General features: G+C 41.5%; 1 long non-coding RNA gene across 5 annotated transcripts in view; it reads right to left on the bottom strand.

The window, feature by feature from the left end:
* The window catches only part of LOC144579768 (uncharacterized), a 656,332-nt gene that overhangs the window by 532,726 nt on the left and 111,047 nt on the right, over nucleotides 1-12,559 (bottom strand). For all 5 annotated transcript variants that reach the window (XR_013528135.1, XR_013528134.1, XR_013528137.1 and 2 more), the window contains one exon: nucleotides 7,048-7,118. This is a non-coding gene — a long non-coding RNA (uncharacterized LOC144579768). The remainder of the gene's footprint in view (nucleotides 1-7,047; nucleotides 7,119-12,559) is intronic.

Raw genomic sequence — 12,559 nt, 5'->3', positions numbered from 1 at the left:
CACAATCGTGTGATCATGTGAGCCAATTTCTTAATCTAGATATATAGCTAGATAGGTGTGTGTGTGTGTGTGTGTGTGTGTGTGTGTGTGTGTTACTGGTTCTACTCTGGAGAACACTGACTTATACACCCACCTTAATAGACCAGCTATTACTATTCAGATAAACTAAGTGAGAGACCAAACGAAAACATGCTTAGACCACTGCCAACCTCTGGGCCTTCAGTTGGGATGTTTCAGCAAAAACTGAGACAAATCAAACCAGAAGCTGTTCTCAGCCAAAACTGCAGAATCTCTGCCGATCCAATTCAGGAACATCAAATCCTTCAGTTCCCATGCCTCCTCCAAATCTACGTTCCTTTTCTCTCCTTCCTCTAACCATAGTTCTCTCCACTCTATCCTCAGCACTAGTTCAGAAGGGCAAACAGATAGTATAATATTTATACAGACCAGGAGCATAATCATCACAATAATCCAATATAATAGAGACAAGGATCCTCCCCAGTTTACAGATAAAGAACAGGCTGAGAGAAGTTCAGTAACTTCTCCAAGATCACACAGTAAGCAGAGGTGTGAGAGATCAGAGCCTGGACTGTCTGAGACCAGAGCTCCCAGTCCACCAAGTTGGCTTAGTGAAGATTCTCTCAAAAATACTCATTTTCAGAAACTCGACCTGGTTTGCTCATCTCCAGTAAAAGATGATGAGACAACAATCTCCTGCAGCAAGCCATAGGGGCCATCTGGGTTCACTATATCACACAGGCAACACACATGTGAAACTCATTGGAGTTCTCCAGCAGAATAACAACTTTATCACCACAGTGTAACCTGAACATCCTCCACACAGCTGCAGTCAGAGCAGTAAATCAAAAACTGAAATCTGATCCTGACACACCCCTGTGGAAACCCTTCCTGTGACTTGGGGACCTCCTGTCTCTTGTCAGTATTTGCCCTGAGAGGCAGAGTGAGGCTGCATCTTCAGATGGGGACCAAGTAACCACACTGGAGGGGGAAGGAGGTGACACAAGGGCTGGGTACCTGCGAAGCCAGGAAAGGTTCGCAGTATTTGGGAAGGTCCCACAGTATTTGGGAAGGTTTGAACAAGTGGGGGCAGCCATATTCCTACAGTGTCCTTCTTGCTAGTGAGGAGGATGACGTGGGTTCTCTGTGCCCTTTCCGAGTCACATGTGTAACATGAAATCATCGCTTCCCAGGGAGGTAGAGCCACTAAGCTTCCCCTTTAATCTTCCTCAAATGCAGGTAAAGAGGGGTTCTCTACCTCTCCATGGATAAACGAAATCTGACTGTAGGTGAAAGGGTTACTCTTACCCAAGCCATTTCTCAATCTGGCCTCATAGGGGACATCAAGAGGCCTCCAAACTGGCTTCAGAGTGATTTTTGGCAAGAGGAGGATTAAGAGAGGCCAGGCTTTCTGCCAAATTTTGTTCTTGTGAAAAATCAGTTAGCCCATTCTGACCAGACGTATAAAATAGCCTATAATAAAAGTCTCCTGAAAATGTTGGGGGAACTTTTCCATCTTTACATGCTAAGGTTATAAGAGAGTCATCGAAGCACAGAATTAGTCATGCAAGCTGTGGAAACCAAACATCTAATCAAGCCAAAAAAGGAAAGAAAGGAAATGCTTAAAGCTCTGTTCTCTTTGTCTCTGTTCCCTTCTAGTTGTTGCAAAGGTCAAAGATTACTTTCATAAATCTGTTTGATATGTTGAGATGAGGCAGTTGCAGAATCTAATTGCTTGGAAAAGATAATTTGGTGGCTACAGTCAGTAGCAAGTACAGCCTACATTATGCAATCAATTCCGCCCCGAGAAGGACACCTGAGAATCAGAATGTGGGGACTAAATGGGCCTCAGATTCTTTGAAATGGGAAACCGGATGCCTTGAGGTGAAGTAACTTATTTAGAAGAGCACAGCCAACTATGAGTGAAATAAGGTATCCATACTCTAGGGCATTTTTATTTTCCATATGTCAGCAGTCTTCAAACTGGGCTACATTCTCATAAAGACCTCCCTCGACATATGTGGGCACAAATATAATGAGTTTTAAATCTAGAATTATCAAAGGTCCATTATTTTATAAAATTGATCCGTGTAAGAAAGCACCTGAGGCAACAAGCCAGGTACCTTCTCCCTTCCCCATTCTGCAAAAAAAAAAAAATCTAAACAACAAAAAAATTTTCAACCATATAAATATGTAGCAAGACCAAGGTCCCAAACAAAGAGACAATTCAAAATTGCGATATCTACAGAGCATTCATTAATAAGAAAATATAGTCCTTACCCATGTTTATCACAAAGGAAAGCAATTCCAATAAAAATATTTTACTTTCATGACATGTAATTATTTATTAAAATGCACAGTATATATGCATATGTTATTTTGAATAATTATAATGATAACTCGATCCAAAAGAAATGTGTTTTACAACTTGAAGCCTTGGAGTCACAGGAAACAATTTTTGTTTCTAAACATATTTTCTTTTACAGAAATGTTTCGTAGGTTGATCTATAGAATACCTCCAAACATAAAAATATGTTACAATAAGAGAAAACTCAGTCACAGGAATAAAGCGGAAATACAATTTTTATGGTTTGAAAAACATTCAATGTAGAATTTCCTATTAAATAAAAGCCCATTCACGTGACTTTTAAAAATTAGATAGTGAATGTCAAGTGACTATGACATCTTTATGCCACTAGATTGATTTTAAAGAGTGATATATTATTTCATATTAAAACATTCAATATTTATCATATGGGAGACATTTCATCCTTTGATACTATTTAAATTTATGAAGAAAGAATTCATAAGTCGATTTAAGAAAAAGGTAAGGGAGTACATCATTTTTTCATAATACATTTATGGGACATGGAAGCAAAGACTTAGAGGACCACTGCTTCTTACTTTCTTCTTGGATGAGTAATAGAATTGTTGATCAAGGAAAAACAGTTCTGTACTTGGAACCCTAACCTGCTATTGGGTAATCTGTTACTCAGAGTAGTGTGTTAGTAAGCAGAGATCAGCTAGATGCTCAGCAAACCCATTCTTTCTTCCTGGAAACACTGTTAACATTTCTAACACTGCATTTGGATGAGGCCATGTGACTGGTTTTAGCCCAAGGAGGGTGAGAAAATGTGATGTGTCCTTCCAGGCCAAGGTGGTTAAGAACAATAGCAATATACTTTCCCTGTGCTTCTGTCTTCTCATCTGTCAGCTGATGACACCAGTGAACTTGAAACAATGTATTAAACATGGTGGAGCACAAAGTGGATGGATTCCTGAGAGACTGCCTGGAGGAGCTGCCCAGAAGAACCTCCTGACAAAGAATAACTGCGATAAACTTGAGGTCAGCAGGAAATATGTGCACACATGAGCATGTATGTGTGTGTGCATGAAACTACTGATTATCCTCACACTTCTACTAATACTCTGATTATGATTTGATTCAGAAGTGTGCCTTTGCTACATTGGAAGGTACTCTGTTATCCCACATGGCTGGCTTCAGTTAAACCACCATTTCCATTTTGATTAGTCTGAATTTCACACAAACATCAAAACCATAGCTGTAATTAGTTTAGTTGGTTTATATATTGACCAAACTGGTTCCATTTAAGTAATCAAACATTCATTTTAGTTTATAACTAAAGCTTAAGTTTTACTCTTTGAAGAATCCAAACACAATGATGGGAAGTGTTCTAATCTCTAAACCCCAGGAAGTCTAATCTAGGTATTCATCTTTTTAACATTACATTATTGTAGCAAATCTACGCAGGTTCTACTCCATAGGGTGACAGTAGTAGTATTCTGTCTGCCTACAACATAAAATCCAAACATTTAGTATGGTGTGATGGTTAATTTCATGTGTCACCTTGAATGGGCCATAAAATGCCCAGATATCTGCTGAAACATTATTTCTGGAGGTGTCTATGGGGTGTTTCTGGAAGAGATTAGCAACTGAATTGGTAAACTGAGAAAAGCAAATGACCCTTCCCAGTGTGGGTGTGTGCATCATCGAATCCTTTGAGAGCCTGAATAGCGCAAAAAGGCAGAGGAAGGCTGGATTCAGTCTCCACCTGACTGTTGAGCAGGAACATCAATCTCCTCCCGCCCTTGGTGCCCCTCTCAGGCCCTCAGATCCATGCTAGAATCTACACCATCAAATCTCTGGCTCTCAGACCTGCAAACTACACCACCAGCTTTCCTGGGTCTCCAGGTATAGGCAGTAGATCATGGGACTCTCAGCTTCCCTAATCATATTAGCCATACCTTATAATTATCTCTTTGATAGATAGATAGATAGATAGATAGATAGATAGATAGATAGATAGACAGATATCTCCTATATTTGTTCTGTTTCTCTGGAGAACGCTGACTAATACATGTGGCACTCAAAGTCTTTTACAATCTGATCCTAAAGTGCCTTTCCAGTATTATTTCTCAATACTACATTTATGCTTCTTGTATTCCAGCAAAAATTGAATTTTGCTATTTTATTATGTTCAGTATAACTATGATTGTTAGGCAACATTTCTAATGAGTCTAAAATCAATATGCCAAGCATATCAGTATTCCCCAAACTAACATTATGGGAAAGCTTTCAGAAATACTCATTCCAGGTTAAAAAAAAAAAACAAAACAAAAAACAAAAGGAAATTATTTCCTGCTCATATAAATTTGTTTCCTTTTTTATTATTATTATACTTTAAGTTCTGGGATACAGGTGCAGAATGTGCAGGTTTGTTACATAGGTATATACGTGCCTTGGTGGATTGCTATAAACCTATCAACCCGTCACCTACATTAGATATTTCTCCTAATACTATCCCTCTCTTAGCCCCCCACCCATCAACAGACCCTGGTGTGTGATGTACCCCTCTCTATGTCCATGTGTTCTCATTGTTCAACTCCCTCTTAGGAGTGAGAACATGTGGTGTTTGGTTTTCTGTTCCTGTGTTAGACAGTGTGGCAATTCCTCAAGGATCTAGGACCAGAAATACTATTTGACCCAGCAATCCCATGACTCGGTATATATCCAAAGGATTATAGATCATTCTACTATAGAGACACATGCACACGTATGTTTATTGGAGCACTATTCACAATAGCAAAGACTTGGAATCAACCCAAATGCCCATCAGTGATAGACTGGATAAAGAAAATGTGGTACATATACACCATGGAATGCTATGCAGCCATAAAAAAGGATGCATTCATGTCCTTTGCAGGGACATGGATGACATTGGAAACCATCATTCTCAGCAAAATTCACTTGCTCATTTAACAAAATTAAATAGATGTCAGTTTGCCTTTAAAGAAAGTGCCTTCTCAGAGCTCTTAATATGCTAATATTTAATTAAAATCTCTAGCATTTCCCAAAATTTATTTGCTTTTAGGTCCCTTTTCCCCAGAGTATATACTGACATCTGCAGAGCACAGTTCAATTTCTCAGCAGCTTCTGAGATGCCCTAGGACACCTTCTCTCCAGGCCCTTCCTCAGGCTGTTCCTTTTTGGACAAACACCCCCCCCCGCACTCTCTCAACCTCTGTCTCCATGGGTCTGGGTCTAAAGCTTCCCCAGCCTTCAAGGTTCAACTCTCTACCTCTCTTTTGCAGCTTTCCGTGGAGCCCCCACCCCTCTGCTTGGCTTCTCACTGCTCCTCTATTAGTCTCCTCCTCACATTCTACCTTGTTTAACTCTACCATTCACATTTTACCTCCTTCACTAACTGGTAAGGTCTTTAAAGCAAAAACCAAATATTAGTTCTTTGTCAGTGCGCCAGCACACAACATTTTGACACAGTATATGCTCACTAATTTTTTTTTTTTTTACTGTAATGATTGACACTTCAAAGCATAAATCAACCAAGCTGAACTTCTAGTGATCTAACACATAAGGCCTGGCTTTTGCATTTATTGGGTGACCCTAAAAAGTTTGCAATATTCAATATAGACTGGTATGCCATGTCAAGGCCAAGTTTCCTTAAGCAACCACTGGCAAGTGATGCTGTGGGATATAGGCGAAAAAAAATCATGTCATTGCCTCGTTACTTTAGCTTAATGTATTTCTGGCTAAGAAGTAATTTCATGAGTCACCAACTTCTTTTCTATGGCACCAGTAGCTACTTACACAATGTAATAATGAAAAACTGTCATTTGAAGCAGCAACAAAGGAAAGATCAAGTTCTGACCCATGCTGAGTTTTTGGAACAGCTGGACTTTCTGCAAGCCAGGTTGACACTGTGGGGAATGTTTGTTCTGGCCCTGACTACCAAGTCTTCAAAAAGAAGAGCTCACATTTTACTGCCCTTCAGTCAGTATAATGGTTTAACAGACATTCTAATTCAATAAGCCAGTTGGTATTTTTTGAGCCCAGCGCAATCACCTGTGTTTGCCAGTTGCTTTTAAGAAAGGTAATTTCAGTCCGGGCGCGGTGGCTCAAGCCTGTAATCCCAGCACTTTGGGAGGCCAAGGTGGGTGGATCACAAGGTCAAGAGATCGAGACCATCCTGGTCAACATGGTGAAACCCCGTCTCTACTAAAAATATTTTTTAAAAATTAGCTGGGCATGGTGGCGCGTGCCTGTAATCCCAGCTACTCGGGAGGCTGAGGCAGGAGAATTGCCTGAACCCAGGAGGCGGAGGTTGCAGTGAGCTGAGATCGCGCCATTGCACTCCAGCCTGGGTAACAAGAGCGAAACTCCGTCTCAAAAAAAAGGTAATTCCAAAAAAAATAGTTGTATGAAGAGATATGAAAAAGGCCTCTGTGGCAAAGTCTGCTACTTGTCTTTAATACCCTTGTTCCCGTTCCTTATTAGAAACAACACTCCAATTTTATTGGGGGCAGGAATGCACTCAGCTAAAATTCCAAGTTTCCTCATCTCCTTTTTCATTAGACATAGCCATGAGACAAATTTTGGCCAATGGTGGGTAGAAGAGCCTGAAGGCCTTCCAGAAGGATTACTTAAAAACAGCTGACTCAGCCAGGAAGGTTCATCCCTTTTGCCCTTCTTCCCATCCTCGGTTATGTTACCTGAGATGCTGCTGTAACAGCTGGAGCTCCAACAGAAGTCTTGGGCCATGAAGTAACCTTGAGATGGAAGCCTGGAAGCAGAAAGATAGAAGGACAGGAGCTTCTTAATGATCCTATAAGCTTATGCCTACTCCAACTTTCTTTTACATAAGAAGATAAAAATTTTAAAATAAATTGTTACTTAAAGGTTTCTGTTATAAAAAGTCTGTCTTAATCTATCCAAGTTGCCATAACAAAATACCACAGACTGGGTGACTTAAGAGAAAGAAGGCTAGAAGTCCAAGGGCAGGGTGCCAGCATGGCCAGATGCTCACGAGGGCCCCATTTTCCTGGCATGCAGACAGCTGCCTACTCACTGTGTCCTCACATAGCAGAAAGAGAAAACAGGTCTCTCTCTTTTCCCCTTTTTGTAAGGCCACCAATACTAATGGATTAAGACCCCATGCTTATGACCTCATTTAGCCTTAATTGTCTCCTAAAAGCCCCATCTACAAATACAGTCAAATTGGGGTTAGGGCTTTTTCATGAATTTGGGGGCAAACAAAATTCAGTCCAACTCAGAGCCCATCAGGACCTGGCAGGTTTATGTCCACAACATTAAAGTAAATCTCACACCAACACTGTCTTATCCAGAAAGTTCACTCAGCCCTCCCGGTGAATTCAGTCTACTTACAATTGTTCTTTTCCCTTGTGCATCCTGCCCCTTCATTTAGGCAACCACCTGGCTTTACCTGCTTGCTTCTAGATTCCAGCCTCCTAGATTTCAGCTTTATTCACAGTTCTCTCTACATGCTGCCATGGGTTTAGAATCTGCTGATACCTCAAATGAGGAAAAACTCTCTAATATAGCCTCTAGCATTGCACAAACCCTATCAGCAAAGCTGGATCTGTTGCCTAGATACTACTCTAAATGGGAAAAAAAAATCTAGATGTCTGTGGATGGACAGATAGATGCCAAGGCTTCCATAGACAGTCGTGCAAGTTGTGCACTGCACCATTCTAAGTGGTGCCATTCACATCATAAGCGATCACTCATCTCATTCACCTATGCATGACCTATGCTGTATAAGTAGCCTGCTATCCACCACTAAGCAGGCAGAAATCAGAGTTGAACTAGCCATGCTGCAGGGCCCTCTGAACCACTGAGAAAGGAGGAAAGGAGAGCAAAGATGAATTATCAGTGTGGGAGCAGGATAACTGAGAATGGGATGGGGTGAATATTATTAGCATGCAGGTATGAGCAGTTGTAAGGTAGGATGTGGAATAAAATCACTGTCATTCCTACTGATAATAATTGCATGTCATTATTATAGCACATTCATCTATGTCTTCTAGCTTAAGACTCACAACTTCCTTTATAGAAATTATTATTAATACAATTTAATAGATGAGAAAATGAAGACTCAGAGTTAGATGACTTGCCTAAAATTTATTGGTCTGGAAGAGGAAGGACAGTGCTTAAACCCAGGGTTTCCTGTTCCCAGACTGTGTTCTCTCCACCATGTGCTCACACATCGGTGGTTTGGGAGCCAAGTATTATTCTCATACTCATTTTATTATTAAGGAAAATTAGAAAAACAGGTAGTTCTATGTATTTGTTGAAGGAAAATGAAAGAATCTGAGATTTGAGCCAAAATCTGACTCTGGATCCTGGGCTTGTGTCACAAATAGCATGTTACATTTCTCAAAGCATCCTTGCCCACCTCACCTTCCACTAACATACTTGATCCTAATTCCAGTCCCGCTTTTTTCTCCATGATGGAAAGAGCATCCTAAAAACAGTTGAACTATAAAGAATACACGAGCCTAGTACTGATGAGAAATGTGATTTGGACACAGCTTCAGAGCCCATCAGCCCACCTTCCATTCTCAGTTGGCTAGCCATGTTTTTTGGGTGTGCACTGACTGCTCAGCATGACTGCAGGCACAGATCCGTGCCATTGAGAAAAACACTCTTCCAGGGAGACCAGCGCCAATCCGTGCAGTCTGGGGCCAACTTTAGCCAATAAGTGCTGCCTGGAGGACCATGCTGAAACCAACTTGTAAGACATTATCCAGTTCAGGGAAAAAGCGGGAAGAGGGGGATTATCAATGCCTGCTATGGAGACATTGATCATTGAGAATGGGGAGGGGTGGGTATTGTTACCCTGCAGGCTGATGACGCAAGCACATAAGGATGGAATCATTTCTAGGGCAAAGAAGCCAAAACCAGAAGGTAAGACTCAGGACTATCACTAGGAAGGGTTGGACCAAGGACGATTAGATTGTAACCAGTAGATCACCCCCTTCCTCTGTCCTCTGTCTTCTCCCTATAACTCCCAATAGTCACAGACTTACGAACGTGCACATGCACGTGCACACACACACACTCTCTCTCCTATGAAGCCAGGTCACATGAAGGTTAGGAAGACATTAAAGGACAAACAACACAATGTTTGTGTGAAGGAGGAGATGTGTTTGATGGGAAACTAGGGTGGTCCTCCCAGCTTTGCCTTTGTTAGGAGCTTATTAGAGGAAGATAATTTTAGAAATGAAACCTTAATATTAGACTTGACAGAGATAGAATCTGGGTAAGCCAGGAGATGAGACTTTGAGATCTCAGAAGCACCTGAAGATTGAACAGCAGGGTCAGGGCTATCACTCACAAACAGTGCTAATATTTGCTCCAGTCAAGGCTTGACCACTTTCTCTTAACATGTGCTTTACAAGGCTGGAACAAGGACCCAAAGCACATATCTGGACAAAGACAGGGGACAAGCAAAGGGGGATTCAAAAAAACAAAAATGTGGGAAATGTTTTTACCTAGATCAGTTTTTGTGTTGGTTTGGTTTGATTTGGTTGGTTTTTTTTTTTTGGTCCTGGTCTCTGTCTTAGCAGTTCTTGTCTTGGGAACATGGCCTTTGACACCAGAGACTTTTGAAAATTTATGGTCCAACTTCACTTACCCACCAGCCATCCCCAGCAGGAAAACGAGGTCCAGAAAGGTGGTGTGGCTTGTCCAAGGATATACCAGCAATCCATGTCAGAGCCACAGGCAGAACTTAAGCTACATGTGTAGAAGCCCATCTTTAAAATACTTATAGAAGCCTCTTTTAAATGCTTTCTAAATAGCATGAAAGCCACCTTTTTTCCCCTGACAGCTGCCACCTGCCACCCAGAGTCACTACCCAGCTTCTCAAGACTGCTCAGCATGTGTGGGGTCTCCTGGGGACCAGTGTATCAGACAGGATTGGGTTTGGCTGCATATAACAGAGCAGCTAAAAGTAAATGTGCATATTGCTCACTAATGAAAAAAAAGTCAACAGTACATAGTTTAGGGATGGCATAGGAACAATACAAAATTGTCTGGGACTCAGGCTCCTACTCTTGTGCCAGACTACCAACTCTGGAGGGTAGCTCAGGTTCTCATGGTCCAAGATGCTCTGCTAGAGTGCCAACCTACACCTATGGCAGTAGAAGGGAGGTAAAGTTTAAAAATAAAAAGATACTCTTCCCTTTAAGAACACTTCCTGTGCTCACTGACAACCCTTATCTCATTGGTCAAAACTAAAGTCAATCAAAAGCTTCCATCCCAGTTGCAAATGCAAACAAGGGAGGTAGTCATTTAATTATTGGCAATATGCCATCTCCTTAATAATGAGAGGAAAGCAAAGCTAGAGAAACAATGTGGGTTTCTGCCATACTGAGGACTAGTCTCCACATGACAGGAAACGGACAAGAGAAGACTCATGCCCCAGTGGCATTTGAAGACAGAAGACCATGAGTTAGCACAAAGGAGAAAGGAGAGTTTTCCACAGAGGTAATCTCATAGGCAAACGCCTAAAGGAAGGGACATTAAAAGCTAATATAATAGGATATTAAAAGCCAATGGTGCTGGAGAACAGCCTAAGGAAGCGGGTATACAGGTAGAATGGGAGAGGCATTTGATAACCTATCAAGACCTAACCGCTCAGTTTTTTGCACCATTTCAACATTTATTGTGTGCCTACTGTGTGACAAGAGCTACACGTACTTGTGTAAGAAAGAATGAAATAAGCCAGGTATGGTAGTTCATGCCTGCAATCCCAGCATTTTGGGAGGCTGAGGCAGGCAGATCACCTGAGGTCAGAAGTTCAAGACTAGCCTGGCCAGGTGAAACCCCATCTCTACCAAAAATATAAAAATTAGCCAGGCGTGATGGTGGGCACCTGAAATCCCAGATACTTGGGTGGTTGAGGCAGGAGAATTGCTTGGACCTGGGAGGCTGAGGTCACAGTGAGCCAAGATCATGCCATTGTACTCCAGCCTGGGTGACAAGAGTGAAATGCTATCTCAAAGAATAAGAAGGAGGAGGAGAAAAAAGAATGAATGAAATAGCCACTAAACTTATGAAACTTAGACTCCAGAAGAAAAAGAAAACACATCAACAGACCATTGCAGTAAAGAATGATGAACACAAGGTCAGGAGATTGAGATCATCCTGGCCAACACAGTGAAGCCCCATCTCTACTAAAAATACAAAACATTACCCGGGTGTGGTGGCAGGTGCCTGTAATCCCAGATTCTTAGAAGGCTACAGCAGGAGAGTTTCTTGAACCTGGGAGGCGGAGGTTGTAGTAAGCCAAGATTGCACCACTGCACTCCAGCCTGGCCTGCGAGAGTAAAACTTTGTCTAAAAAAAAAAAAAAAAAAAGAGTGATGGAGATGATGGTAGAGAAAGTTCTATGCTAGGGAAGCACCGAGAGGCACTTAACACACACTTAGGTCAGGGAAGGCAGAGGCCACCTGTAAAAAATGATTTTTTAAAAAAAAGCCATATAGCACAGGGTTAAGGAAAAGGCTCTATGTCTGCGTCACCAGGTTCAAATCCTAGCCCCACTTCCTAATAGCTGTGTATCTTGGTAAGGCATTTATTATCTCTGTACCCCAACCTCCTGATCTATAAGGTAGGAATGCTAATGGTGATAGTAGCACCTATTTGCCAGGATTGCTCAAAAGTTCAAAGGAGAAGGACTCCACATGAAGTCCTTAGCGTGGCATCTGGCATAAAAATAAGTGCTCTGTGTAGATGAGTTATAAATAAGATGATTATTACTAATGCTAAGAGCTAAGGCTAAGTAGGAGCTTGTGGGGAATGAGAAAACAGAGGTACAAACAGAAGAAACAACTTTTTTCTAAAGACTCGAGTCACGGAGAATCAGAAGGAAGGGCACAGGTGGAGAATCTGAGAGAGGACGCTGAGGAGGTAAGCACAACAGGTCATGCAGAGAGTTTCGGGCCAGGTAAAGGCATCTGGATTGTAACCAAGAGCAAAATAGGATATCATCAGAGCAGGGAAGCTGACATAACCAGGCTTCCAGCTTAGAAAGATCCCTCTTTCCAGCTTAGAAAGATTCACTACCATGGCATGAATAGATTGACCAGAGGCAACCTGAAAAACCAGGTGCTGACCATGAGACACTCATGGTAATCCTGGGGACAGATATTGCACCAGACATAATTATTAATAAAAGCTACTTTTATATTCTTTTAA

This window comes from Callithrix jacchus, chromosome 16, assembly GCF_049354715.1.
Source record: "Callithrix jacchus isolate 240 chromosome 16, calJac240_pri, whole genome shotgun sequence".
In the NCBI taxonomy this organism is placed as follows: domain Eukaryota; kingdom Metazoa; phylum Chordata; class Mammalia; order Primates; family Cebidae; genus Callithrix; species Callithrix jacchus.
Note: the sequence above shows the minus strand (reverse complement) of the source record. Positions and strands in the feature narration are given on the sequence as shown.